This window comes from Schistocerca serialis, chromosome 4, assembly GCF_023864345.2.
Source record: "Schistocerca serialis cubense isolate TAMUIC-IGC-003099 chromosome 4, iqSchSeri2.2, whole genome shotgun sequence".
Classification (NCBI taxonomy): Eukaryota; Metazoa; Arthropoda; class Insecta; order Orthoptera; family Acrididae; genus Schistocerca; species Schistocerca serialis.
Window position 1 is genome coordinate 569906906 of NC_064641.1, and position 4990 is coordinate 569911895.

Sequence of the window (4990 nt, forward strand, 5' to 3'; positions counted from 1 at the left end):
TCGAGGATGTGATGCTTCTCGGCACTGTGTTCATGGACTATTTGTTATCTTTGCCTGTCCACCATCCGTTTCCGGACACATCTTCACAGAACATTTTTCCCTCCGTTTCCAGTCAGCAATCCGTGCAGTTTGTCGGTTTCATTAACGATCACCCTGTATATTTCCAGGAACCAAAATTATCTTCCATCATGAAATGGTCAATACACCTCTCTAGCCTTCTGAATACGATTGCAGCCGTAAAGTTAATAGCGTGGTATGTAACGTTGAAAATTAGTTACAGTAACGATAACATTGATGACATGCCACCTCGTGTCATTTCATCACAGTATTAGGAGATCTGTCATGTCCTGTCGATTGATTTAGTAACTTTTCATGTTCACTGATAACTCTTCCTCATTTGCTTTATCTCGTAACATTTGGTGTTTCGTCAAGCTTTTTATTCACAGGCCAGATGTTGCTGTAACGTTAATCTCGTCAGAAACTTTCTGTCATGATTGAACAAGTCTCCTCAGTCGCGCAAACATTAGATGTTATCGTGACAGCTATTTTCCGTCACTCCTGCAGTCGACAGAAGTCTCCCATCTGTCCATAATAAATGTACGCTTATCCTTCTGAGTTATCTGAAATTAAATTCCCCCTCCAGTGTGCGACGTCAGTTTGTACAACGGACTTATCTTTCTTAATTTAGTAGCACTTTCCTCTCGCTTGTGATTTAATTAGTTTCCTAAGAAAGAGAACGTGAGTTATATCTACAACTACCCTCAGCAAAACACAGAGTAGTTCATGGCAGATGTTAGCCGCTATTGATCTACTACTGTTGTAACAGCAGTTCGTTAACAAAATGCGAGATTATGTTGCCGTTCTTTTCTTTAATGATCGAAAATCGGTATTCAAGCCGCAACAGAAGAGTGAACATTCACACTCCGTAAACCAACCTACAGAGCGTGGAGGAGTTTGCTTCGTGTAGCCCTATCACTCTCCCCTTTCCCTTGTCTAGTCGCGAATTACTCAAAGGAAGAACGATTGTTGTCGTGTCCCATGTGATCCGACTCTCTCCATTTTCACCTTGATCATCTTTTCGCGAGACGTACAAAGCAGGAGTCAATTTATTGGCAAACTGATAAAAACGCATGCTCTCGGAACTGTTACAGTAAACTACCTCTGCCAGCATGTGCCGCTAGAGTTAGCTGAGCGTCTTCGTGACGCCTTCACTCTTATTAGTCGAACCTAGGAGAAAATGTCCAATTTTTCTTTGGAATTTCTCCATTGTTTCTATTTATCCGGCATGGATGCCAGATTAACTAGCTATATTTATGTACTGCTCGAACGAGGGTTTTGTAAGCTACTTCCGTTGTAGGTGGTCTATACTTTTCGAAGATTCTTACAATGAACTGCCTCTGCGTTAGCTTTGGTAAGTTTTATGTCGTCGTTCCACTTTAAATCGCTCCGCACAGACATTACCAACAGTTTATGGAAGTCACTGTTCCCAGTGAGTCTTCCGCAATGGTGTAACCATATAATGATAGGTCTTTCTGCCTATTTGCGCGCAATAAGTTACATTTGTTATATTACCTATTAGCTGCGAATCCCTGTATTACGCACCCATCTTCTTTACGTCTTCCGAAATTTCGCTTTACTTTCGAGGGTTGTGGCTTCTCTGTATAAAACAGCCACATCCGTGAGAATTCTGATGGAGCTTCCGACGTTATCCACATCGTCATTTATAAGGATGCTTTAAACTTGCCCCTACGTACTGCTAGGACTTGAAGAGGGGACTGTGTTGATAGTATTTTGTTTTGTGTTAGCAAAAGAGCCAACACCGTGTTACGAGTGGAGGCCGATATGCACGCGTTTTAGCTCACGCAGGCTGGCGTGAGGAGGGAAGAACTATACTGACGTGAGGTCTGGAACATGACAAGGAATGAGAAATCAGAAAGCGGACATAATTAGTTTGATACTTAACTTCAATCCATTAATGATGAACGTCGCTCTTGACGGTACATGATTCACAATATTATCTGTTCAGAATACATTCTTGAAGATAGTAATTATAGTAACAGAATATGGCGCCTTGCTAAGTCATAGCAAATGACGTAGCTGAAGGCTATGCTAAACTGTCGTCTCTGAAAATGAGAGCGTATGTAGACAGTGAACCATCGCTAGCAAAGTCGGCTGTACAACTGGGGCGAGTGCTAGGGAGTCTCTCTAGACTAGACCTACCGTGTGGCGGCGCTCGGTCTGCAATCACTGATAGTGGCGACACACGGGTCAGACGTATACTAACGGACCGCGGCCGATTTAAAGGCTACCACCTAGCAAGTGTGGTGTCTGGCGGTGACACCACATTTTGAATTGGAACCCATGTCCGTTTTCACACCAGAGCCGTTTGAATGAGTGTTTGGTAGGTAGATATGGAACAGGGTAGTTGTGGGTGCTCCTTATGTCGGGTCGCCTGACGTCATTCGACGTTTTCCTACAACTCTGACTCGATCGAACCTCATTGAGATGTATCTGAGTGTTAGAGCAATATGGTTGAGGATACGTTTGCAGATTACACCAACATGATCCTTCTGTATGGTGAAGCTCACTGTAATGGAAGAGCAGCTCTTAGTCTTTGTCAAGATCGTTATCCACAACGTCCCAACTCCATCGCATGCCTTTATTGCCAAAATTATTCAACGGCTTCGAGAAAGGGGTACCATCACCGTCAGCAGGCGTGACCGCGTTGTTCCAAGGACACGTCGCACACCCGAATGGGAAGGGTTCGTACTGCATCACGGTGAAGAGAACAGCAATATCCATAGTGCAGTGTGGTTACCACACTGAATCTTACTTATACTGGATCAGAGTGCTAACCTTCCTTTAAAAAGGAGAAAAAGGTGTAGTCTTAATGGTAACAAATAGTGTTTGTGAAAACTGATTAAGTTCCCTTTTTGTTTATTTGGTTATTAATTATTGGAATTTTGAAACAAGTGACGTAGTAGGTGACGCCTAATAAATTACTTCTAAAAGTTGTCGCACTACCAGCATGTTTTGAAATGGCTGTAACACAGAAACGGTACGTTTCCGGACGTAGGTTCGAATTCAAAATATTGTCTTCTAAAAGTCCTAGAAGTTTGTAAGGGGAATTTTAATGCAGCTCGTATAGATTATGAGAAGTAATGGACCTTTAACACTTCTTTGGGATACGCCTGAAGTTACTCGTACGTTTGAAGATTTTTCTCTGTTGATAATGACAAAGTGTGTTCTGTTCGATAAAAACTCTTCAGTCCAGTTATACAGCTGGTATAACATTCCGTAAGTTCGTATTTTGCTCATTAGGTGATAGTGGGGATCAGTATCTAATGCCTTTCTCAAGTCAACGAAGACGGCATCAGCCTGGGCGCAAGGACGTACTAACTTTCTCGGGTCATGGACGAACTGAGTGAGCTGACTTCCTCACGACCTGCGGTTTTCGGAACCAATGCTAAAACCTACAGAAGATTTTCGGTCTCCGTAACATGTCATAGCATGCAAGCATAAAAACGTTCCAAAAGTTTACAACAGCCGACGTGTGATAGTGGCTGACCATACAAACCACTTAGAGCTCCAGCCTTTTTGAATTCTATAATTCAGCCTTATAAATTTCTAGTAAGCGTGGGTAGCGTAGATAACAGCTTTTTGAAGTACAGAAACCTGTGCAGAATAGGTGAAGAAGTCCACATATCACCAAATCAGTAACTGCCGTGAAAACTAGATAACAGTTATTCTCATGATGCTGAATTAAAACGAAGAATGAGTGTCCGTTGGTAACGCAGTTAACTTAATTTGAGTGAAAATGTGAACGAAATCATTTTATTAACTCAAGCTGCTTTATAGACTTTACACTGCAGATGAAACATCGGCCGAGTTTTCAAATTAATTCGAATAATTAGGAGATAACATAAAAATACTGTTAAGTCTCTGGCTGTTTCACTCGCCCCCGCAACTGACGCTGTCGAATTTCAGATGTTTCCTGACACAATAGCGTATCTTGTCTCAGAGAGCGTAGTTTGTGCCAGCTTGAAATTCACAAATCGAATTAACCGTCTACAGTCGGGTTGCAGAGAGCTTTACGTCGTCTCTGAGACCTCTCTGTAACAGTTGGCGTGTCTCCAGGGATAGCTCCAACGACGACGTATTTGCATTTATCAGAGCACACAAAACAGAGCTCGGAAACGCTTATGTCAAGAACCTTCATCCAGGGCTGATGTATAAATGCAAGGACGCCAGCGCCGCGGCTCTAACCTAAACCGCGGAACGCAGTGACGGATGTCATATTGCTTTCAGTCTTCCCAGGAGAATCAAAAACATCTTTACACGAGAGGTGAAAATACTTTTGCAAAATTCTGTCGTTATCAGTGTGTGTATGCTAACGAAAGAGGTGGATACATCAGCCTATCAGTTTCGAGTGGAAGGCTGTCAAGCGTACCCTGTTTTAAAAGTTATTTCGCTATAAGAATCAGAAAATCTATTTACCTTACATTATCTGCTTGTGACGTCTACATCCACATCTACATACATACTCCGCAATACACCATACTGTGCGTGGCGGAGGGTACCTCGTACCACAACTAGCATCTTCTCTCCCCGTTCCACTCCCAAACAGAACGAGGGAAAATGATTGCCTATATGCCTCTGTACGAGCCCTAATCTCTCTTATCTTTGTGGTCTTTCCGCGAAATATAAGTTGGCGGCAGTAAAATTGTACTGCAGTCAGCCTCAAATGCTGGTTCTCTAAATTTCTTCAGTAGCGATTCACGAAAAGAACGCCTCCTTTCCTCTAGAGACTCCCACCCGAGTTCCTGAAGCATTTCCGTAACATTCGCGTGATGATCAAACCTACCAGTAACAAATCTAGCAGCCTGCCTCTGAATTGTTTCTATATCCTCCCTCAATCCGACCTGATAGGGGTCCCAAACCTTCAGCAGTACTCAAGAATAGGACGTATTAGTGTTTTATAAGCGGTCTC